This window comes from Triturus cristatus, chromosome 1_2 (assembly GCF_964204655.1).
Source record: "Triturus cristatus chromosome 1_2, aTriCri1.1, whole genome shotgun sequence".
Taxonomy (NCBI): domain Eukaryota; kingdom Metazoa; phylum Chordata; class Amphibia; order Caudata; family Salamandridae; genus Triturus; species Triturus cristatus.
This window is the reverse complement of record NC_140580.1, coordinates 456,516,023-456,542,637: the sequence shown is the minus strand read 5'-3', so window position 1 is coordinate 456,542,637 and position 26,615 is coordinate 456,516,023. Positions and strand designations below refer to the sequence as shown.

The 26,615-nt window shown below is 42.3% G+C and overlaps 1 protein-coding gene across 1 annotated transcript in view; it reads right to left on the bottom strand.

Moving 5' to 3' along the window:
* LOC146867488 (uncharacterized) overlaps nt 1-26,615 on the bottom strand; it is a 434,961-nt gene that overhangs the window by 407,347 nt on the left and 999 nt on the right. The window lies entirely within an intron of this gene.

Below are 26,615 nucleotides of genomic sequence, written 5' to 3'. Positions count from 1 at the left end.
CTTACACTGATGGAGCGGGGAGCAGATACAGAAACCAGGGTTGTCCTTGTTGCAAACTTTAGCTTCTGTCTTAGTCTCTGAAATGGAAGTCAAAAATCCTCAGCGGGGCAAGGTTGTAGGCAGTGGCTGAGAAGGGCCCCATGAGGCTAGCTAGCACATAGACAAACTACTGGTTATGCCGATGACTTTTGGTGAGAAAGCTTCATGTGGGAGCGATTCAAAATTCACGCCAAGCAAGGTTCCTCGCCGGAGAGATATTTTTGAACCCTCACTGGGTGAAGATTTCTACATTTGGACTTGGTCACTTCTTTAGAGCTTGTATAACCACAGCAGAACAAGACTGCAAGCTGTTGACGAACAGGGCTCCAAGAGGCTGGACACTCTCTCCACAAGGCCCAGTTGAATTTGGACCTGCTGGTGTGGAAACCCTCTGAGCGGGAGCAAACCAAATCTTCAGCCCAGTGGCAATGCACCTTAATCGGATTGACTTGGCAGGTTTGTTCCTGTCCTCCAGAAGTCCTTAGAGCCCAGCCAAAAAGTTTCTAAGTCACAGGTTTTTAAGTATGTTAGGAGGAATACACTTTGACACAGCCAAGGGTTGCAGGACCTCAGGAACAGCACTTTGAGATCAAGACTCACTCCAGCAGAAGCCATCAACAGTGTCCAAGGCAGGCTCAGTTGGAACCGGTCAGCTGGGCTCTTCAGAAAAAGGGCTCCTAGCAGCTTTTTGTGCCCCTGGAGCTTAATGGGAGGTCAGCCAACTGACCCTTAGATTCCAATTCTTTGTCCTGGGGAAAGTGGGAGCACCCTTGCAGGTCTCCTCACAGGTCTCAACAGCAGGCAAAGTACTTCTTCTGTTTTTCACAGGTCCAGTTATGTTCTAAAAAAGGATGCCCAGGGGTGCTAAATTTATGTCTGACAATAGCACGGTGAGTCCAGGCTCCTCCCTAACCAATTGCAAAATCTACCTACTTTTGCAGCTGTTCCTGCATGCCCTACTGCAAACAATCCCAAAGTACCGCTTTCAACCTACAACAAAGAGAGCCCAACCGTTCTTCCCCTGTGCAGATCTCCTGTGCACACTTCCACAGTGTGGCCAGGAAAATGAGCAGCCCCTACTTTATGGTCACTTCAAACCAGATCATGGGCTTGCACCTCTCCCACTGAAATTGGTGCTTGCCTGACTAGGTGGAAAAAAGAGGGCTCTGCCCTGGTGTACACTAACATTTGCCTGAGACAGGGTACGTCCCTTTGAAGTTAATCAAGTTCCTGGCCACAGTCAAGCTGGCCATGCCAGAGAAAAGGAACACCCCCGCCACACACCCAAGGCCTTTGTCTATGGGAGCACATTCACACCTCATCAATAGGGCTATTTAGCTCCTGTATGACATTTGGAAGTTCATGTAAATGGGCTTTTTTTAGGCTTTAGGTATAGAAAAAGCAACTTTCTAAAAGCACATTTGCCAAAATATGTATTCAAAGTTGAAAGTTAATTTCAGTTAGGCCCATAGGCACATTAAAGTGCAAAACCAATATATGAATATAATAACTTCATACAATCTTACAGTTTCCAATAAAAACAGCATTAAAAACATAGACAAGCAAAAGCAGAATAACCTGGGATATGGACAACAGAACAGGAGTTTGGCATGCATGCAATCAGAGAGAGGCCCCTAAATCTGCTGAAGAAAAGACACTTCCTTATTAACAACCACATGCCCCCTTGGAACTTAGCAACTGCATAGGCAAATAAAGGCTGAGAGTTTGTTCGAAGGATGCACAGAGTGGTAGAATGACTGTATGTACCCAGCTGTTTTCATGTCAGTATTAACCATAAAGAAGGGGGGCAAAAGTAAACCAAGCATGCAAATATTGTGTGGGAAACAGATTCTGCCGGGTGGTTACACCCTGGACAAGCAAGGGAAGATGTAGCAGACGACTTGTAGGTAAAGGTTCTTAAGGGGAGTGCACCCCAATCTGAATTGAAAGAATAACTCCCTGTCCAGTGGTACCGTAATAAAATCCCAGAAGGGCTCAAGACCACAAGATAATTTAAAATCAAGAAATTCGAGAGATACAGTGGAACCGGCTGCTTTACAGGTGTCTACTGTTGTTACACTGTGCCAGTACTTCTGTTTTAAAAATTATTTAGATGGACAATGTCCAAAAGCTGGGGCCTCTCAAAATGCCATCAAGCCAAGGGAGAGAACCTGCTTTCTAATAAGCTGAAGCCAGGAGATTTTGTGGAAATAGTCTTCACTAATGACTTCCTGTAGGGCAGACTTATTCAAAATCCAAGATTACCAGTAAATCGAGCTTGTAATAAATAATTGAAAAAATCCAAGACTAAACATTGTAACTGTGTCCTTAGTGGATATAACATTATTGCATTTAATATTATATCCCGCTGCTTTCTAGGTGAACAGCTAACCCTGCTACTGTGAATATAGCTTTTGATGCCTTTTCACTGTAAGGACATGTTTAACATTAAAGTTTTACATGTTCTAAATAATATTTTAAATGGGGGTTTACGCATATCAAAAGGGGTTATTTTGACATGTCGAATTTGCAGTTTTAAAAGTGATCAGCTGTAGTCATGCTTGCATGGTTACCACTGTGGGTAGCACAAAGCATGCTGCAGCACACTAGTGACATTTAACTTACAGGACCTGGGCAAACTTTGTACCATATATGAGGGACTTATATGTGAATTAAATATGCCAGTTAGAGGAATAAACATTTTCAAAAAAATGTAGGGGTCACAACTGGGTACTGCACAGCAGTGTCTCAGTGTGAAGAGTCCAAAATCCAGCAATATAATCTAGAAAAAAGTGGAGATGACCAAAAAGGGGCATTTTCCTACAGGACTCATATGAACCTAGCCTCAGTTCTTGAGCTAGCAGGTAGGGCATTTAAACTGAATTTGCAAATATGAACCGTATTATATTATGCATGCAGAAGACAGTGACTTAGCCTACTCCTGGACTTTTCTAAAGCTGAATACTTCTGTAGCTAAACACCATAATTTCTTCTGACCCTCTGGCTCCTCTCCTGGGACTCTGTCCTTTGGTAATTATAATTTAACCACTAACCTGTAATATTCATCTGCAAGGCCATTTTGAAGTTTGGGAAAATCCAAAGTCCATCATAAATTCAGGTGGACAAATTTAATATCCATACGTTTCAATGCTTGGTATATAATTTCAAAAAATCATCTGAGGCCATGCAGGTTAAGCAGTGCCTGCAGTATGACCAAATGCAATCTAACATATTCCTGTTGTACGTTTGGGTTTACTAACCCTCAGGCTTTTGGCAAAACATCATATAGCTTCTGGGATATCTGCGCAGCACCACAGGATATGTTCCAATCTAGCCAACAATTCTCAAGGTGTCAAACAGTTCATACATATGAACTCTTGTTGCACTGAGCCTGAGGACAAACCAGGAAACTGGCTTCCTCAATTATTAAACAAGACCTTTTTATGGTCCACGTATTTCAGTTTCTGTTTTCTTCGTAAGGATGCTACATTGTGCTTTTCATGCAAGTAGAAGTAAATTCTTGATGGATCAAGATCATGTGGGAAGAGAGCATTTGTCTTGCATACTACATCAAAGTCATAGGTAAAAGAAAGGTTGTTCTTCAATCTTTGTTTTTGAGTTTCAGTTTCCAAGCTAGGCGGATACTTCCAAAGTACTTCACCATCTCTCAGCGACAGATTTTTTGCACACAGATTTGGATCATGGTTTACAAGGATTACAAATTTCCTACATGAAGAGTATGAGGGGTTTTCAGTGAGCATTTTTTGATGACAATAAATGTTAGTGGATAAGGAACTGTGATTGTGGCACTTTTGTCAAGCACCAAACATTTTTCATTTGGGAAAAAAAACCTTGACTTCCAAGTTCCAGCGTGTTTGGTTTTCAGAAGTGCCTTTATGCTGTATGTTTGTTCTTTACTATATGATGATGATGATATTGCTGTCTTTTGGTTTTAAGAGGTTATTTTGTATATGGTTGGGGTTATTTAGGCGGTGTCTTAGCCAGCGTCATCATTCAAGTATGGACTATTGGTTATAAAAGCAAAAGGTTTATGGAGAAGGTTACATAAGTCATATGGTAGTGAAAGCGCAAAGGCGAGGAGAAACAGAGCTGCCAGATGCCTTGGAGGTTTAATGTTATTCCAAGGGCCCGCGTGTTGTTGATGTTAAGATTTACTATTTCTCAGGTGAAATTAGGGACATATGAGGTCTAGGTACTGAGGAGGTAGCTGCAGCTGATATAAAGGATACAGACACTCATTGAGATTACGTAAAAAAGAAAGCTCTTGTTCAACCCAAATACTCAAGGGGTATACAATGCCCCAGTGTGGTTAATATAATGATTGCAATAGGCCCACAGGATGTAAGGACTAATAAATGACAGCTATAGGTTATTTAGTGTGCATGGCATGCAAGAATAGTTTGATTGTAGGATATGCTATCTAGAGTGTAATTCTACTTTTAAGTGACCATTTACAAGATATTTAAGTGTGATCAGGTTTTGTAACTATGTTTCTGTTGGTTGAGTTACCCTGCTGGGTTTCTCCCTCTGAAACTCATCTCTACCTCATGTATCTCATGTGTACGTTTGTGCAGATATGAGAATAAGGGTTGAGGTATTTTGGGACATATGTACAAAAGTTAGGATTTGAGATTTCCAAATAGTGAATTCATAGAAACCGCTATTAGGGAATTTGAAAACGGGATGTATGTAACCTCCAATTCCACTAATAGCGACTCCTCCAGATTCACAATGCAATTAGAAAATGACAATTTTGGAAACCGCAAAATAGCGATTTCCTAACAAGAAATCGCACATTAGGAAAAGTTGCATTCTGGATGCAGAATGATGATGTCAGACCAGAAGTTAAGAAATACAGGGTATGGCAACAACCCAGAAGCCTATGAAGGTCCTGGAAGGGAGGCCTGCATATGTATAACCACTGGCAAGGGAATACCTGTAACGTAACTGCACCATGTTTAAGGAAGATGGGGACAAAGATTCTTTCACTGTTCCAGAGAGCCAAAAAAACAAGATATGGAGCATCATCTTGGAGAAGGTGAACTCCCTAGGTGCCACACAGAGGAACATCCAAGGATACACAAATGCTGGTATGACCTAAGATCTCGCAAAAAGGAGATGGTGGCCAACAGTATGGCTGGAGGTCGTGGCACAGGTAGTAGACCCTCCAAACACCCCCTCCCACTCCCATGGAGACACTAATTGAGGGGGCACTGAAACCAGAAACTGTGGTGGGAGTGCCAGACATTGACACCTCGAATCCTGCAGACACTATCCAGGGTAAGTCCACTCGCCTTTAATGACTTAACATAACATAATGTTTGCAATTCCCCACATAAAACATCACAGCAAAAAAAACTTAATCATGATCATTTCCCACCTTGGTAATGCATCATGGGAGTTGTAGTACACCAAGGTTGCATGTTGTATTGTATGCTAATTACTACACAACACATCACAAACATGTCAAAAACACACGATGCACTGTTACAATAATGCTGTGAACAGACAGAGGCGCTGGAGGGTGGGTAGGTCACTAGGACTATTATGCTGAAATACAGGATGCCTGTATAGATGACCTTGACGAGGCATACAAGTAGCCACAATTGGGTCTACCTGCTTAGGTCCAAAAAGGCAACCATATGCAGGTTTGTTATGGTCTAATTTATACAGCCCCCATCTGCCTGGAACACGTGCTACATATTAATGCTTCCAAGTATTGTGTAGATAGAATGTAATCCCCCCGGTCCTGAAGAATTGCCCTGATCATCCATGGACAAATTGAGGCAATAAACATGTTGACCCTTTGATTTTTTGCCTACTGATACCATTACTTCTATTGGTGGCACACATCGTTTTTAACCAGGACAGGCAGACTCATCGAATTAACAGTTTTTAGACCTGAGATCCACCTATTCCTTTTTAGTCACACTCCACACTCTCACCACACACATCTACATTTAGGACTCTACACAGGCACTTAACATATGGCATCTTTGGAAACAATCTCAGCTAAAGAGCCCCTTCAAGGGCACCCGTTGAGCATTTCAGCTCCGGCTCGACGAGGAGCAAAAGCCCTATGATGAAGCATGAAACTCTTTTGAATGTGTGAGGGTACCCGTTCCAAAAAGGGAATTCCCCCTGAAATTTACCTATTAGAATTTCGAGCACCCCCTCATCAGAACTGCACACCCACCCACACTATGGTGAACAGACATTAACCAATTATTTACACTAACTATATCAATGCATTTTCACAGATCACACCCAGGATGTGTCAGAAACAATTGAGGTTGAAGAAGCTACTGACACGTGGAAATTGAAGACAGCACAATACCAACTCCTGTGCCCATCACTCCAACTCCAACTGCTACGAGAACAACTGGTGCACTACTACCAGACTTTGTGGACAGTGATGAGGGAGAATCCCAAAGTGGGGGACACAACAACATCTGTGGGCAGGATACACAGACAGCGTAGAGGCCAACCAGCAATAGTCCACAATGAGAATGTGTGAGACGACATGGCAGAGAGTTCTCATGTGTTTTGTGGCCTAGAGAAGTCCCTCATCTCAGTACAGTGCCTACATACCAAACAAATAAGGACTGTCAGTAGGCATCTGCTAATAATTTCAAGCTAGATACAGCAATTGCAGAATGGGCAAGACCGGTGATTGCTGCCGTGGAGAAGGAGCACCATGTGCAAAGACAGAGGTACAGGTAGTACCTGCCATTCTTTGAAGCCTTCACCAGTTCCATAAATGAACTGGCAGTAACCCCAACGAATATAGCAAGGAGAACTGTAAACATACAGACTGACATGGGGCACTGCTGTCAGAATGTTGCACATGGGTTAGTTCAATTGACCACAGCCCTTGAAAATATGCAGACCTACAACCTCTGTGTCCCCAACATTCTGCCCCCTCTTGATAGATAAGAGGGCTCTAGCCTCAGTGGCAAATCTATGCTGGAGGCATGAAGTACCAGGGGTGAAGTACCTGGGTCTGACAAGTCCACACTTTCACAGGCCAGTATTGCTGACAAGGCACCTAACCCAAGAGGACGGAAGAAGTGAATCCACTGAACAGTTATGAGACCACTGTTTTTTTGTTTGTAATTACGTACTTTGTTGTCCAGTTGACACAATGTTACATTCACAATGGATACTCTTGATTTAGGAGAGATACAATATTGTTACAACCTGAATAAAAGGTGATCTCTCATTTATACACCATGTGTTACCATCATGTGTGATGTCCATTTCTTAGATGTTGCAATCACGTGTCCCATCCTGCTGCACCTGTAGTGGTGGTAATTGATCATCTGAGCCAGATTCGTCCTCAATGGTCATGTCGTGTAGATTCTTCCCCACGGCGATATTGTGTAGTATGGCACATGTGGCAATGATCTTACAGCACATCTCAGTTCTGTACAGTAGTGCTCCGCTGGTCTTGTGGTGGCAGTGGAACCTGGTCTTCAGTATGCTAAAAGTCTTCTTAATTATGGAGCAGATTGCCCTGTGTGCCCTGTTGTACTGCCTGTAGGATGTGAGTATCCAGGAACTCAAGGCATATGCACTGTCTTCTTAAGAGCATGAGAAGGAAAATCAGTAGGTCACATTACACAAACATTTCTGGCAACTCTATTCATTGAGTCAACCATTCTCTTTCTTTGTAAAAAACCATCGCCAAATTCACCAGGGACAGTAAGTTTTGTATTCCACTGGGGTGGAACATGAAAGAGTCATGGTTGCTGCCTGGGAATCTGGTCACAAGGTCTGTTATGATAAGGGAGGCATCACACACTACCTTCACCTCGAGTGAGTGTGAGCTTCTCCTGTTTCTGTATATGAATTCATTTTCTGAGGGGGGACATATGCAGTTGTGGCTGGTGTCAGGGAAAAGTGGTGGGACGGGGTTGATGACAATAACAACACACACACACAAAATGAACATACCTGCCACCCACTGTGTTGTCACTTTTCTGGCTCCACTGCAGCACAGGCTCCCGGACTCTCCTATGGCCAATCAAGGTGCTGCTCTCATGCTTCTGGCAGCATGTGAGAAGTGGTGGGATTGACCTGAGCAGGCTGGATTTGAACTCCCATTGGGACTGGGAGCCTGTGCCTACTGTCTCCAACCTGGCAATGCAGCTCATGTTGGAGACATGTCAGTACGCATGTCAGTTTGGCCATTCTAAGACAGTCAGCCAAACCCGCATGTGCACTTGCAGCAGTTCCCACCACTCCCCCTCCATGCCCACCCCCAATTCTTGGCCCTGTGAAGAAAAATAAAATGATAATAAACCTGTTTTATTATCATTTTATTTTTCAGGTTTTGCATCTGCTGTCGGGGGGGGGGGTGACACTCCTCCGCCATAATGGAAGAGCCGTCCCTGGACACATGGCAATATGTGTGTTATCAACACAGCCATTGGGGAACGGTGCTAACTGGTAGAATATTAATTTGGTATGTTGCATTAATTGGGGGTATTTGGGAATTATATGTATTGGTCAACTTTGCTAACCATGATGTTCCGAAACCTGCAAAATAACTTTGAAAAAGCACTTTACAACACCCCCCCCACCACTGCTATGACCCCCTGGTAACTGTCTGAAGCTAAGAGGTGTAGTGGAAATCCCTATTAGCAATTTCCTATTTAGCTATTTCCAAAATGCGATTCTACTAGATAGAAATCGCATTTTGCACCACCGCATATACCTTTCGGGCTTTCAGAAATGGCATTTTGATTCCTAACAGCCTGAAATTGCAATTTGCACCGTTAGGAAATGTAAAATGCCTTCGTGGATATGCCCTTTTGTGTCCTATGCTCACTGAATTGACACAGTTTATTTCGAGTGAAATTGACATCCATGTTTATGTGGTGCAATACCTGAAAGGTCAGCCAATGATAGTTGATAAGTAAGCTGCAACTATGGCTAAACTAGGCAAACGTAGCAGTTGTAAATTATTACCATACCTAACTATATTGTTACTTTAACCTTTGTTTTTCTCAGTTTGTTTTGCATAACAAAAATTTTATTACCATACATAAAGCCTAACGGCCCCCCGCAGGCTGTCATCCCCATGCCACAGATAGCCTTCAACCATGTTCAGTGTGGTGTTGGCCCCTTTCGCCTGAGTCCAACCACTTGTGGGCAGCCAAGCCCAAGCCATGTACAGGCAATGTGCAGCGGGTAGTTGGGCACAGGGCCTAGCACCTAAATATCCACTGGCACACACAGCTGACCATGTGAAGACACAATATAAAGGGTGGCATTTTAAGTAAGGCGGACCAATGACTTTTTCAAAAGGTCAGAACACCAAAATAAATAAGTTGGCATGCTGGTTTTATGAAAAGGTCAGTATATCAATATATCAACATATAAATCTATAAAACGCACACCTACTGTATTTGCTAAAAAATCACCAATATTTTAGATGATATATATATATATTTTATTAATTCAAACAGTGTAATGTTTAATAAATTAATTGTCATAAAAACATATATACAGTTTTATTTTAAAAAGCGTGATCAGTTTTAACAGTTTTTAAGCAGCAAAACGTAGCCATAAAACCAACAACACTGGTCCCACATGCCAGCAGAAGAGAATAAATCTCCAGCTAGGAGAACTTTAAAAAATATGGTAAGCTTTCCACGTGTCATGGATTTAATAACCCTGGAGACGTACTGTTTCTTTAATGTTTCTTTTAATTGCTGGAGGGAGGCTCCTGCACTCCCTCCAGCCCCCACAGTATTTAAAACAATGCTTGGTTGTGCCCTTCTAGGGGAACCATCGGATTGAAAAAATGCGAATAAGAAGCCCTAGCAGATCATTATGGGGTGCTTTTTCCTTGGAGCAGTGGCTTGGCTGTTTGTAGGACAGTTATGTACATGACAGTTGAAGTTCGCACTGTATTTCTTTATCTAAAGATTCCCTGTACTTCACAGGGCTTGTACATTTAGTTCAGTAATGCAATGAGTACTGACTTTGGGTCACAATGGACTTGGATTTGTAATTAGTTAAAGGGTTTACTTGTCTAGTTGAGCCCTGTCCTAACAAGAAGCACTTTCTCCATTTATGATTTTAAAGCAAGTGATATGTGAGATTTTCACTGTCATAAAACATGAGTGATAGAACAGGGATTGCATCACAATACAGAAAAAGGATAAGAGGAACACATGGCTTACAGCTACTTCATGACTCAGGGTTACCTATCAATGACATGACAACTTGCCAAAGGTAGACAGCAAGGTTGCACCCACTGCATATTGGTTAAACCCTGGAAATGAAAGTATAGGAAGGGAACATTTCTGTTGAGTTGGACTAAAGAAAATTCAATTTCTTGAATTCCTTGCATTGCCAAATAGTAAATTCCAACCAAGAGAGTCCACAAGGTGTTATTCCAGAATTAAGGATGACTGTCTCAGGAACAGATTTCCAAGGCTTTTGGAGCCTTATCCAAGCTGGAAAGGCTGTAAACTACAGTTGAGCTGCCCTTATGATGCTTGTTGCATATGGACCTTAAAGGTATTGAACAGAGGAAGCTGGCTGCTAGCTGGAAGGATTGTTGTTGTTTTGATGCAGAGTATTACATTGCGCGAACTTGACCTGAATCGGGTATCAGAACGCTTTACATAGCACCAGTTACGTTACATGAGGACACACATTCATTTTGGTTAGGTACGAGGAGATTAAGTGATTTGCCCAGAATCACAGGATGTTCAGCGTCATTGCCGAGACTCAAACCCAGTTCCCCAGATTCGAGGTCGACCGCCCTAGCCGTTAGGCCAACTCCTCTCCCCAATTGGATTCCCAATTAAGTTGTGGAAAACAGGATTGTGAACCTTCGTTCTAGGTTGGGTGGACTCTATCATAACTCAACCTAAAATAGTTTGCCATGAACCCTCCGAAAGCATTGAATATTAAGACTGCGTTGAAAGCTGACTTTATTATTTTTTTCAGTTTCTGGAGACTTTAGCCTTATTTAGAATTTGATTAATTTGACATCCGCCAAAAATCAGTGAATATTTATTCCATACTATTTAGAGTGTATAAGGCCTCCAGGGCCTATATGCACTCTAAACAGGATGGTGAATGCCCTACAAATGCCAATCACCAAATAGAGCCCTTAGCATTGTTTTCACAAACTCTATTTTTCAGATTTTGAAGTACATGAGAACACAGCAGCACTTAATAGGCACAACATTAATGGGTATATGAGTTAAGCCCCACTCAGGAAACAATTTAACTTTTGTTGCTGTGGCAATCTACACCATTTTCTGTCATAATTTTGGCCTGCATAATTTAGGGAAGATAAATTAAAATATTGTCATTTGCCTTTTGTTAGTGAGTCATTCTTTATGTTACTTTTTGTTTTTACAAAAGGGTTGCCAAATTATGAATCTCTGGGCAGTTACTATGGAAATTGCCAATAATTTGTAGTGTAATGTGGTAACTCTTTGTGTGGGGTTGCTATTCTGCCTGCCCCCCGCTAGCTACCAACATAATTCTCAAAAGGGAATACAGCCAAAGGCGACAGCTAACCCTTTTCGAATCTGTTATTACCCCAACTGGTTAGTTTATAATTGACTCATTGTTTGCCATCGCAGTTGCAGTCACAGACCATTGATATATTCTAATGTGAATCGTCAGTAGGAGAGCCGCACCTCTGTAATGCCGACGTGGCATTCATAATGTCCCACAAAAATTCTTTTTGGAGTCTGAATGGTTTTTTTTATGAGCTTACCACCACTTAATACAGACATCCGACTGAATTCTGCACTTCATAAGAACTATAAGTATATACACATTTCCCTTGCTTGGAAATTGCACTTGTATGTATTTATCTGTTTAATTTATGCCTCTTCTTTTTTTTACCAACATTACCTGCTACAGGGGTAACTATACTTTGAGTCTGATCAAAGTATCAAAAGATGAGAAAAGGCTATCTTATATAGATTTTGGGTAACCATTGTTTTGAAATAATTTGACATTGAACATAAATAGCTTAATCTAGGTGGTGTGGATGCTTTAGAATAGCCTGTCCGCCGAAATATAAATCCCATTATATCCTATAGGATTCACCATTATGACGGATTAACCCATCCACCAAACTAAATCAGGCCTTAAGTTACTTCACCTGTGTGGTAACAAGGTTTTAGATAATTCTTTCTCTAACTCCAACAGATGGATTGCATTACTGAAAAGAAGTATGGCTAGTAACAACAGATAAGTTTATGAAAAAGCTTCCTGTTCTGGCTGATCACGTTGCAAGATGCATCACCAGTATCTTAGAAGCAGTTCTACAATTCGGCAGAGTACTCTGTCCATAAGGGTGGCAGAGGACATTATAAGCCCCATCCCAACAGAAAGACCTCCTCCAAGTTTAGAGATCACCACTTGCCGCCATCAGTTTGAAAGGCTGTCCTCCAAACTTTTGCAACCTTTTGATTTTCAAAGTGGGGTTTGTTATTAAATATCTAAAAAATAATGAACTCCACACCAAGAGAGATTTTTTTGGGTGTGGGGGCGGTTATTTGTTTTTTCTGTCTCTCACCACCAGTTTTCAGCTGGTGTAAACAGGAAAAAAGCAATTCACACCATCCACCATAAATAGGGAAGGTGAATTAGTGCCATTCCTTTGACAGTCCATCAGCTGATCCAATAGGAGCACCATTGACGGAACTGTTGTATTTACGATGAAGTACCCTGTCCAACAAACTCTTAATCATGACCTTAGTGTCAAAGGTACAACCAAGATATATTATGAATATGGCACACTCACTGTCTAGTAAATGGGCTCTCTTCCTGGCGTCATCACTACTCCTGGTGTGATATTTTAATAAATTTGCTGATTGCTACACTAGTGCCATTGAACCTCACTCGCAACCTAGAACCTAATCTCACCTTGAACTCTTTATAAAAGCCAACTAAATGTCCACCACAGTCAGACCGCAGTGGATGAATTGCAGCTGCTTTACTTATATTTCCTGTCAATATTTGCCACTACACATTCTTCCAATCAGTAAATGAGAGTTTGAGTGCTCTTACCTAGCTTAGAAATATCTACTAAATGCCCTCTCAATGACTGGTGAAGTAACTCACAGGCACATGCATCAAAAGAAAAACCGGTCGCAAACGGGTAGATTCTCAGAATCTGCCCCTTTGTGACCGGTATTTTTGCATTTGGGATGCATCATCCCAAATGCAAAAATCGCAATTTAAGTAATCTCTAAATTGCGATTACTTGAATTGCGATTCCATTTAAGGAATCGCAAATTGAGATTCCTTAAATGCAATGCATTAAAGTAATAAAATTAGCGATTTCGCTAATAGGGGGCGCAAACTACCATGAAGTTGAACTTCATGGTAATTTGCAAAACCTTTGAAAAATGCACTTTTGTGCATTTTTCAAAGTTTCATGTTGTGAACACACATGCGCTTAGGGCATGTGTGTGCGCAACATATGTGCACAGGTCAATTTCAGGAGTGCAACAGTGTATCTTTTTGACACCCTTGCACCCTGAAATTGCATGCGCAATTTGTGAGTACCTGTTGGTACTCGCAAATTGCGCTTGCAATTTCCCATTTATTCCTATGACCTGTAGGCCCATAGGAATGAATGGGAAGCTATTCCTTATTTGCGACTCTGAACCTTTAGCAAATATAATAGTAATCACTGTGGTTTTGATGGCTGCTGTTGTGTTTTTATTTTAAAGAAGCAATAATGCAAAACTCTTTATGAGGGGGAGGAATAGATTTTGCAGACACAGTACAACCATCTCCGTTTTTATACGTTTTTATAAGTGACCCTCAAATTCATCAAGATTAAAATATGAACTATTGACAACAAATAACAATGCGTAAAACAACAGTTATCTAAAGATTGAACCATTGAATGACAGGTAAGCACCAACAGTATCCAGAAATGAATGTAACAACACAAGGACACCCAGTTAATTGCATAAGCCAAGGTCTCTCAATGAATCCTTAAACAACATCAGGACAGTATTTTTGGGGTATGGGAATCGATTTGTGTTTGTTTTTAATTGTACTCCTGTGTCAGGTGATCTCTATTTTACATGGGCTTTGTTAATTGAAAGATTACATTTACAACTGAGTATCAATTTCTTCATTCTTAGGGCCAATATTTTCTTTAGCAATTCACTGAGAATACAGTGATATCAGCAACAGAGGCATAAGCATATTAATTTCTTCCAGTATACGCAATGAAATATCTCTAAACCCAAAACACCCGTTCTCCTAATTTCACCCGAACTTGTTCAAATAGATTTAATGTCCTACTAAGATGTTTATGTCCTGGCGCTCATAAACTTACGTCCTGATTCTGTGGCAAAAGGTCCCATATAATTGCTGTGCTCAAGGGAAGGGGATTCACCCTAAACCCTCCAAATTTTGAGCCTAAGGTCTTTACCAAGATAACTGCAATCCTTAGCACGCACATTCATCAACAAAACATTACATTAGTAATAGCTGCACAAAAAACAATGATTTGTTATTTTCAGTTCTTTGTCTTTAATTCTCTGCGCCCAGCCAACACATGTTTCATCGAAAGGGGTATACCCTGCGACTTCTTCAGGGCTAAAAGAACATGATAATACTAGTTTCAAAATACAATCATATATTGAACATTGTGTTCTGCATTTCGAACATGGTGAAGACACATTTCACCACTGTGCAGTATTCTATTCGGATGTTGCATGCATACAGAGGAGAAATTACAACCTACTCCGCATGTCGAGTAACATGGTGTATGACAATGTCAAATCTTATGCTAATAACTTCCATTAGTGTTGCGTTGGATATGCCACTAAGGGTTAGTTACTCGTTCCGTGGTGCCCAATACTTCAATCTTTTCAAATCCACCATGACTATTGCCGTGACTATCTAGAACCAATCCGAAACATGTGGCATAAGATATGTCCCTACACCTCGCTGTCAATTCCACCATTCCTACCTGTCAGGCTCGCCAATTCAATCAATTCCTCTCACCTACAATGGAGAGTGAAACATAACCAATACTCTTACAGTTTTTTGTGGATCACACCAATTCTTCAAATGTTACAATCCTTCAGTTATATGCCCACCAACTATGCCTTGCATCCCTTACCTCTCCGCTGGTTCTACTTCCGACCCAGATGAGCATGTGTTTTATGTCTTCCTTCAAGTAAGATTCCCTGTTAATCACAATCTAAAGCTACTTGTTACTCCAATCCATAATTATCCTCATTATGCCAATACGTATTGTGTGAAACCATTGGCATTTTACCCAATGTATGGATTATAATCCCAATCAATTCTGTCCTGTCTGGTATAAAGCACTGCATATTTCCAATTTTTCCTGGGTAATCCCCTTTCGACGAAACACGTTGGCTTGATGCAGAGAACTAAAGACCAAAAACTAAAAATAACGAATCATTTTCTTTTGTCCAACTATTGCTAATGTAATATTTTGTTGATGCATGCACGTGCTAAGGTTTGCAGTTATCTTGTTCAAATGGATTCAGAAGCTCAGAAGCATATTAAAATGATTAAGCCAACAATGAATCAGAGGCATCACAGACATATAGTGTACAGTACGTACTTACTGATCATTACACATGCAAACTGTACCCAGATAGACAGCTGAACTGAAAAAACTTGTGCTAGAGACTAATACAAGAAATTAAAAAAAAAACTAAATCACTGCCCTGTGGTGTGAATAAGATCATAAACTAGTACTCTTAGGTTGATTAATATGCATGCGGTTAGCCACAAATTCCCCAAACATGTGAACTCGGAACTCAAAGTCCTCCATCTGAAGTAAATTCACATTTTGATGCATGAGGAATGACAGAGTAAGTTTTCATTACATTGTCAGCGATGGGTCTAACATCACATTCTCAGTTCCTGTAATGTTCATGTAGAGCATAAGCTGGAGGAACTCCTTTTGTGTCATATTTCTTGTGTAGCATAGCTCAGTGAGATGGTGATCTTAGTGGCTATCTCAATAATATGCAGGATTACTACTGATCTGCTTGTGGAAATTGCACCGTTGCATAATATGGACTGCGGTCATGTTTGTGCCCTTGAGAGGGCTGGGAAGAATGTGGCATGTCTACGTGAATTTGGAATCCTATGGAAGTGTTAATGGGGTCACTTCTTAAAGTATTTTGTGCTCAAATATTCTTTCTCTTCTATACTTCAGAGCAAACCTAAAATTGTCAAGTGACTGCCTTGTTACAGTTCAATGTGCAGATATATAATTTGACACATTTAAAGCTTATTTGTTGGGATACGGAACAAATGTTGGAAACCCTGTCAAATTGAAGGCTCCCTTCTATGTGGACAACTGCCCCGGTTGTGTGTACTCATAAGTCACCAATCCTGCTGATAACACTGCCCCACTGACTCCTTTTAGGTCTGGCTTCCTGTTTCAAGCAGCACGTGTTCAGACCAAGCATGTGTAAGGTGGAGCTTCAACAGTCGCAGTCATGGTTTTTCCTCAAAGACCAGGGAGAAGCCCCATGAGCTGACAATTTGGTGCCCGTTTGGTCATGAATGAATGTACTTGCCAAGACTGTTATGTGGCTCACGATTTTAATTACCTATGCAGTGCGAAAAGGCTAAAGCAATATTGTGGCTGTGCTTCAGGCATCTAGTGAAAAATCTAGAAAATTCTGCATTAGGTTGACAGAATGATGGTGGCATAGCAAAGGTGCAATTGGCTTTAAAGCAAGCAAAGAAACTGGACCCCATCCTCTGCTTTGGAAGTAACAAAATAGCTACTATTTTGGGTGAAGTGGTCCTCACTCGCCTGGGTCCCAGTTCCTCTGCTTTTGCTTTTCTATGTATAGCTACATCTCTGGAGAATACAGAAGGCTGGAGCTGTTTTAGTTTGTGTCCCATGTAAAGATTATTTCCACGATCAGGGAAGGATGAAACAAAGTCATATACTGCCATCAAATCATGGGGAAATTACAGAATTCTCAACCATCAACCATTGACGAATGCCTGGTTTCATCCAAAGATACATTTGCCTCAATAAAGATACCTGGTTTACAAATAAGAAGTAATAATTCAGATAATCACTGGATGCTGTCCAGAAAGAGGTGTTCCAAAGCTTGGACTCCACAATAGAACTCCCTGCTTTAATCCTTCCATCAATGCTACACGAAATTACAGGAATCTGAAGGGAAAAGTCTAAGCAAACAAGTGATTATTATCTTCCTGGAGATGAGGTATAACTAATGAATTTATTTTCTTTGCCTACAAAGATTAGCTATTACATTTCATAATCAGATGTCTGAATTACTGAGCTCCACACAGTTGGAGGATGGATGTGGTAATTCGACACACCCTGACTCTTTCCCGCCACACAATTTGCCTACAAGCGATTAGTCTTACATAACCATTAACAACTTTTATTTGGCTTTTTCTTACCATTTCATAATTCCCCCCTATTCTGCTGTTAAGAGCCCCAATATTACTGGGGAGCCACCATTAAACACTTTGACGTATAACTTACCTCACAACTAGTTTTTCTCAGGTTAAGTATTATTGTATTTCTTTGACTGTCCTCCCTGGAGCTAATGAGAAGTATGCAAGGTGTATTCGGGAGGTTGTTAATGAGTTTCAAAACTGCAAGAAATGGAGGGCCTCGTGAATACAAGCATAGTGTATGCCTTTGACCCAGCCATCATCTCTGAATGTTTCAGTTGTCACTGAGATTTATGTAGAAGTTACAATTTCCTCTGCTATAAATGCCCATGTGTGGTAACTAGTTAAAGTGTAACCTCCGGAAAAAGATAAAACGGTTCAAGCCCCCAGTGCATCAGGGACATTGCTCAGTGGACTTACCAGCATGCTTTTTCCCCCAAAAAGTTCCTGCTGCGGTAGTGGGAGCTGTTTCAAAGGGCACTCAACTGGTGGGCAACCTTAGATTTGGTAGGTGGGCTGTTGCAGAGCGGCTAGAAGTGGTGGCCCTACCGCCCCAGTCACTTAGTGGCCCACAAGCCAGACTTAATCACATAGACACCATTATCCAAGTCCAAGTAGTCAATTATTAACAAAGCCTTATGAGTCTATTAAGTCCAGTGTCTGCAAACAGCAAAGAAATGAGTAGACACACATGCATTTATAATGCTCAGGAGGAGGGAACTAGGAGACAAAATGAGGAGTTCTCGAGGGCTAAGCACTATAAACAGTCAGTAACCTATATTGCAGGGATTCATGAAATCCCCCAAAAACTCAGCTCATGCCTCGTCAACTGAAACATAATATGCACTTTCTGTGCACTTTACATGTATTCACTTGTATTGTATTCTGCCATTGATTGTTTGGAGCAACTGTGTAGATTCAAAAGATAATCGAATCAGTTGATAGACAGCCTCCTGTCACTGGAAATGGAGGGCATGACAGGTATTTGAATGTTCAGTTAAACTCTAGCACCCTGATTATGCTTCATGTTTTATGCACTTTTTATTGCACCTTATAAAATCTGGAGGTTCAGAATTTATCGGGTGTGAGAAATACCACCTACTTCAAGCCTTGCGAAAAAATGGAATATGACATGAAGAGTATGATACCAATTGCACCAGGGACCACTTGAGCTTCAGGTGACGAGTCAGAAGTTTTTGGACTCTTCGCGAATGTGAATGGACTTCTCACATCACACAACAACCGTCCATGACACCCAGCAATGGAAATCTCCAACAATTACCTATTTTTAATGTCAGTTCTAAGATTCAGCTGCCACAGCAAACATCTGCGTCAACCACCAATGTGATGTTCCAATGATGGACTCTGCACGCCAAGCACTAACCATCTGCAACGCCCAACATTATCCTTGCACCAAAGTGGTCTCCATACATCGACAACCAATGCAAAGTTCCGTTGCAGCATGGGCTCACTGAAGGTAAAGCCTTCTGCATGATGAAACTGGTCCCTGTATCTGACTTGTGCTTCATTTCAGTTGACCTGAACTTGTGAATCTACTCTGGTTCAGCACGACCAGATAACCACAGTTGGCGCCTTCTGCTTTTTGTCTCTATTTTCACTAAACTGGGGTGGCATGGTAGGAAAAAGAATGATGGATTTAACCCAGATCTTTTGACTGGGGGAGAATGTTTGCATTGTCAGCATTCCGTCCATCATTTGTTTGCTGTAACACTTTTCGCCCTAATTGGGATGAGTATGCCCAGACGTAGGTCGCTTGCTCACTGTGCCACTGGATTCAAGCTAACCTGGCTGAAGAAGGGAGACATACCCTGAAACCGGTCCCAGGATGCTTGTTTCCGGTCCAGGGAGGACCTGGCCTGGCAGTGTGGTCTGGACTGTTCCCGTGGGACACAGGGTCAAGACTGATTTGCATATGGCTGGGTCCAAACTGGGGTGGCATAGTGGGCAGAAGAACAATGGATTTAACCCAGATCTTTTGACTGGGGGAGAATGTTTGCATTGTCAGCATTCCGTCCATGATTTGTTTTCTGTAACACTTTTTTCCCTAAGTGGGATGGGTATGCCCAGACATGGGACCCTTGCTCACTGTGCCACTGGATTCAAGCTAGCCTGGCTGAAGAAGGGTGACAAACCCTGAAACTGGTCCAAGGATGCTGGTTTCTGTCCGGTCCTGGTACCAACAACAGAGAGTCCAATATCCACGGGAGCGAAGATATTATCTTTTCGTTCTCACAGGGTCCACTCCTCTATAGGTATAGAACACACTACAGGAAGACGTAGACCCCTTAGAGAGCGAAGAGACCTTAAAGGACCACCAGGTCTTCTACCCAGATGTCAGGCACCGGGCGTCAGGGTTCCTACAAGGAGACATAAAACAAATAGGAATTCAGAAGTCCTATCCCTTTGTTAATAACCCCACTGTGTTCTTACATTCTATGCCTTCTCATACTTACATAACCAAGACCTGTAGTAAACGAACTGAAGGACTCTTCAAAATGAAAAGAACTGAGAGATTAAACAAAAGTAAGGAATCCGTTCCTCTCTTAATCCAGTGTGAGGAGGGCATACCAAAACAGCATGAGTTCCAATGGAAGTATAGCGTCTACCATGCGCTGTTTATAATGTTCCGTAACAAGATATCTTGGGCCTTATGTAGGTGGGCTGGCATTTACCACTTCATAAATACCGAATCATACCGATTCGGTATTTATGAAGTGGTAAATGCAATGTAGGTAATGAGTCGGTAAATATTACCGAATCGGAAAAATTTGGTAATTACCGAATCGGTATTTACCGATTCGGTAATGAGGCATACCTTTCCATTGATGGGAAGGTATGCCTCATTACCGAATCGGTAAATACCGATTCGGTAATGGGGGAGCACATGCAAGGGTGGCAGGGTGTCACATTGACACCCTGTTGCACCCCTGATTCGGCCATGTGTGCACATGTGGCGCACATACATGCCCTAAGGGCATGTATGTCTGCCACATTGCACACTTAAACGTGCACAAAAATGCTTTTTTTCACCTATTCGTCATTTACCACCAACCTTTAGTTGGTGGTAAATAACGAATCCCCACACCCACCACACACTCCCCCTACATCTCATTTCATGATTCGGTATTTACCGAATCGGTAAATTTACCGAATCGGTAATATTACCGATTCAGTAATTTTACCGATTCGGTAAATACCGAATCATGAAATTCTCCCCCTACATCTCAAAAGCCAAAATACCGGTCGGTAACGGTATAATTACCGAAAATCGGCCGTTACCGACCGGTATTTGGCTTCCTACATGAGGCCCATAGTCTTTAACTCTTTCTCCTGGTCGATGTTATGCTTATGCGCTGATAGTTTTTTAAGAAATAAAAAAAAAGAAACAAAACTGTCTGTAAGGACCGAGCTTCATGTCCTCAACTCCGAGTATAAATGTGAGGGGAAGATACAGGGGCAATGTTAGTGATGCAATAACGTGTTGCAGCAACACGAGTTGATTTACCCTGCATTAACGCCTCACAAAGTTCGAGTCAATAAAGATGTCCACAGCGCTTACCAGGGCTGGCAGTCAGAAGCAGGTCGCTGGGATCCTTTTCAGCGCCGACATAACAAAACAGGATACAATGTAGCAAGGATAGCTTCAAACGCGCTTCCTCGCGCAGACGGGATACAATGTAGCAAGGATAGTTTCAAAAGCGCTTCCTCGCGCTGACGGGATACAATGTAACAAGCAAGGATAGTTTCAAATGCGCTTCCTCGCGCTGACGGGATACAATGTAGCAAGCAAGGATAGTTTCAAACGCGCTTCCTCGCGCTGGCAAAAAAAACAATGCAGGATCGCGTTTCCAGCGCGTGTGGCCAGATACAGGTTCAGAGGAACTCCGGATACACCAGACGCTCAAACACACGTCGAAGCTTACAAATTCACTAGGAAAGGTCCGTGTCAACAGGTCACAGAGGAGAATGACTGGTAGCCATTACGGGAAGGGTCCAAACAGGAAAAGGGGGCGTGGTCCTCATGCAGGAAGTAAGGCCAAGCACTGGTGAATGGGAGCAGGCTGCTGTCAATCAGCTGACCTCTCGCAATGCAGCATGGGAAGGCATACAATGTACTCTCTTTGCAAGGCATTCTGGGATTTGTAGTTTTAACTTGAATTGCAGACAAAAAGGGTACAAGAAGCGCGACTTCTGACAGTTCTCCCCCCTAACGGTCTAATCACAGGTCTGGGTTTGGAGGGGTATAATGCGTGGAATCTCCTGACTAAGACTGGGGCATGTACATTCTCTGCCGGTTCCCATGTTCTATCTTCCGGAGAATATCCCACCCAATCAATTAGGTATTGTACCTTTCCTAGATGTCTTCGAGAATCAACAATACGCCTGACTTCAAACTCTAACTCTCCATTCACAGTGAGGGGTGGAGGTGGCGGTTCTGGACTAGAAGGAGGGATGAAGGGTTTAAGGAGAGAAATATGAAACACAGGATGTATGTGCATGTCCGATGGGAGCTCGAGTTTCATGGCTACCGGATTGATGATTTGGATTATAGGGAAAGGTCCTATATATCTGGGGCAGAATTTACGTGGTCCCGTTAATCTGAGGTTTTTTGTGGATAACCATACTTGATCCCCTTCAGCATAAACAGGAGCTGGACGCCTATGTTTGTCTGCCTGTTCTTTCATGCGTTGTTTGGTGTCGAGTAACTCTTTTGTTGCTTTTTCCCATATACCTTTAAGGATCTTGTGGTGTTCGTGTAGTGCAGGTATGTTTAGCATTTCAGGAGGCAGATGTAAAGGGAGAAACTTTGGATGTTGCCCTGTCACAAAGAAAAAAGGGGATATTTTGGAAGCGGAATGCGTGGAATTGTTGTAGGCGAATTCTGCTAAGGGAAGAGCTTTACTCCATTCACTGGTTATAGTACTCAATAAACATCTTAGAAACTGTTCAAGTGTTTGATTAGTCCTCTCTGTTTGTCCATCCGTTTGCGGATGGTATGCGGAAGAGAGTCTGTGATCTATATGGAGTGCTTTACAGAGTCCTTGCCAGAATTTAGAAATAAATTGGGGACCTCTGTCTGACACTATGACCGAGGGTAACCCATGTAACTTCACTACATTGTCTATGAAGACATCAATCAGTTCTGTGGCTCGGGGAAGTCTTTTGAGAGGAATAAAATGGGCCATCTTGGATAGCATATCAACCACCACCAGGATCGTTGTACAACCTCTACTTGTAGGCAGATCCGTGATAAAGTCCATACTGATAGTGGACCATGGACACTCAGGGACTGGTAAAGGGCGTAACAGGCCGGCAGGAGCACAATGCATGGATTTCTGTTGTGCACAGGTGGAACAGGCCTTACAAAATTCAGAGATGTCATGATGCATTTCTTTCCACCAAAACCACCATTGGCAAGTTTGGCGAGTCTTGTCACTACCAGGATGTGCCGCTAGCGGTAATGTATGACACCATCTCAAGACTAGTGACCGAGTTTCAGGAGAGGGGATAAACAACCTTCCGTCATGGTAAAACAAGCCATTTACTACAGTATTCAACGGATCTGCTAACCATTTGTCTTGTCCTATCTTTTGGTACTCCAGTTCTAATCGGGTAAGAAAAGAGTCATAAGGCACCTCCTCTTGTGTTTCCACAGCAATGATCTTGTTTTCTGGAATGATGGGCACGGGGATTTCTTCCGTGATACAGAGCTCTTTTCCTAACCTGGACAATGCATCTGCTTTTCCATGCCGTGCTCCCGGCTGAAAGGTGATAATAAAGTCGTATTCACAGAAGAAAGACACCCATCTCATCTGTCTGGGGGTGAGAGCTCTAGCTGATCGAAAGAATTGAAGATTTCTGTGATCAGAATAGATTGTAATAGTATGAGGTGACCCCAACAAATAATGTCTCCACTCCTGAAAAGCCATCTTTATGGCTAACAGTTCTCGTTCCCTATTGTGTAATTTTGTTCTGCTTGTGAGAGCGTTTTCGAAAAATATGCGACAGGATGGAGAGTACCTGTATTTCTGTCGCGTTGCGACAAGACTCCCCCCACTGCATATTGAGAAGCATCTGCTTCCACAAAATAAGGTAGGGTCTCATCTGCGTGCTTGATTATGGGAGCAGAAGTAAATCTATCTTTTAAGGCCCTGAAAGCCTCTTCAGCTGTGTCGTCCCATTCAAACAACACTCCTTTATTTAGCAATCTAGTGATGGGCGACACTAATTCAGAGAAGTGATGAATGAATCTTCTATAGAAATTAGCAAACCCTAGAAAGGATTGTATTTCCTTCACGGTCTTGGGGCTATTCCAGTTGGTGATAGCAGATACTTTAGCAGGATCCATATGAATCCCCTCGGGTGAGATAACAAAACCCAAGAAGTCCACCCTTCGTGTGTGAAACAAACATTTGTCCAATTTGGCAAACAGATGATGTTCTTGCAAACGTTGTGGTGTTAGTCTCACATGATTTACATGGTCTTGATCATTTTGTGAATAGATCAGGATATCGTCAATATAGACGATAACAAAGAGATCTAAATAATCACGTAGTATCTCATTCACAAAAAATTGAAATGCGGCTGGAGCATTACAGAGGCCAAACGGCATAACACAATATTCACATAAACCGAATTTTGTACGAAATGCCGTTTTCTACTCATCTCCTTCTCTTACTCTGATCAGGTGGTACGCTCCTCTGAGATCTAGTTTGGTGAATATTTTCGCTTTCCTTACTTGATCCAAGAGAGTGGAGATGAGTGGAAGAGGGTATTTGTTTTTTACCGTCGCTTTATTCAAGGCGTGGTAATCCAGACACGCTCTCAAACCTCCCTCGCGTTTGGGAATAAAGAAAAGAGGCGAGGAGACAGGGGAAGTAGAATGTCGAATAAAACCTTTCTTCAACATTTCCTGTAAGTAGTTATACAAATATTTAGTCTCAGGTTCGGTCAATGCATATACTCGTCTAATGGGCAGCTCGGCTCCAGGGATTAAATCGATTCTGCAGTCATAGGAACGATGCGGTGGTAGTGCTGTAGCTTTTACTTCATCAAATACATTAGCAAATTCTTGGTACTCAACAGGCAGACTTGTGGAGTAGGAGGAAGAAGTTGCGCAACATAAAGGCGTTTGCCAGAGCGCAGTTTCTTTGTAACAATGCAATGTACAAAAGGAGGACCTTAAGGTTACTGTTCTAGAGACCCAATCTATATGGGGATTGTGTTTTTGTAACCACGGTACTCCTAATATGGCCCCAAACGTGGGAGTATCGATGAGATCGAAAGAGATAACTTCGGAGTGTCCATTGTCACACACCATGATAATGTCGGGAGTATGATGTTCGATCAACCCTGATGACAACTCTGACCCATCCACAGCTTGAACCTTTTCGGGATGTTGTTTTGAGATAAATGGCAAACCAAGGGCTTTAGCTACCGTGATATCTAAAAAATTCCCAGTAGCCCCAGAACCTATTAATATAGCCATGGATTTTCTATGTTGGGAGGGCAGAATGAATACCACGGATATAATAAAATGCTTGGGGACAGGAGACAAGTGGTTAGGAACCAACTGAGAGATCTGAGACACTGAAGGACTTGGGAAATCGACCCCTAAACTTACCAAGTCTCTTAGTTTTCCGAACCCGAAACAGCACCAGACTTATTTAGGATACTGCTACCTACTTTCTTAGGCTTCACGGGGCATTCTCGAGCGAAATGCCCTCCCTTACCACAGTAAAGGCACAAATTCAAACGTCTTCGTTTTTCTCTTTCTTCAGCCGTTAATGGGCCTCTGACTCCCCCAATCTGCATCGGCTCACTAGTATCCTTGGGGTCTTTTTTATCAGCCCTTGAAAGAAGAAGACGAGGGTATTCCCCTTTCGTCTTCTCTCCCTTTCTTTCTGTCAGCCTATGATCCAATTTGACCACTAAATCGATAAAAGTCGCACAATCCTCTGGAGGATCTACAATCTGAGACAGAATATCTTTTAATTCATCTCTTAACCCCCTATAAAATAGGGAAGTTCTTTTTTCTTCAGGCCACTGTGTCTCTGTGATTAACCTGTTGAAGGTGGTTATGTACGTAAGGAGATCCTTCGATCCTTGTTTCAAGTTCAGTAACTCATTGTCGCTTGCCTGCATATAGGAATGGCGAGCAAATAAACTCCTCATTCTCTCCTTAAAAAGTACCAAATTATACAGAACCAGATCGTCGTTGTCCACTAACGGCACTGCCCACAGCGCTGCATTCCCACTTAGACACGATATGATGAATGCCACTTTAGCGGCATCATCCGGGAACGCGGCAGCTCGACAAAGGAACTGGAGATGACATTGGTTCAGAAAGACGGCGTATTTCGTGCTGTCCCCATTAAAACGTTCAGGCATGGCCAAGGGAGTATGGGGTGGAGTGACAACAGTTACATTAACCGGGGCAGATGGATGGGCAGGGGGTCCGGAGGTGTCTGGTGATGTGAGGTGAAAATGACCTGGCTGAATATAACTACGCTTCTACTTGGGATGTGTTCCTGTTCCTACCGTCTCTAACGTTGTGTGTGTTTTTAGAATCCCTAATTCTGTTACCAAACGCTGATTTTCACCCCTTAAGGCTCTGAGTTCTGACTGTAAGGTGACGACGGTGTTTGCTAATTCAGACATGGTGATGTCAGGGTTATCTAGGAGTAAAGGGTCTGCCAGAGACGCTTCATATGAAGCGGCTTTTTCCATCTTCGCTCAGGGGATGTTAATAATACGTGGGCGTGGCCTTTCTGTCCGGTCCTGGTACCAACAACAGAGAGTCCAATATCCACGGGAGCGAAGATATTATCTTTTCGTTCTCACAGGGTCCACTCCTCTATAGGTATAGAACACACTACAGGAAGACGTAGACCCCTTAGAGAGCGAAGAGACCTTAAAGGACCACCAGGTCTTCTACCCAGATGTCAGGCACCGGGCGTCAGGGTTCCTACAAGGAGACATAAAACAAACAGGAATTCAGAAGTCCTATCCCTTTGTTAATAACCCCACTGTGTTCTTACATTCTATGCCTTCTCATACTTACATAATCAAGACCTGTAGTAAACGAA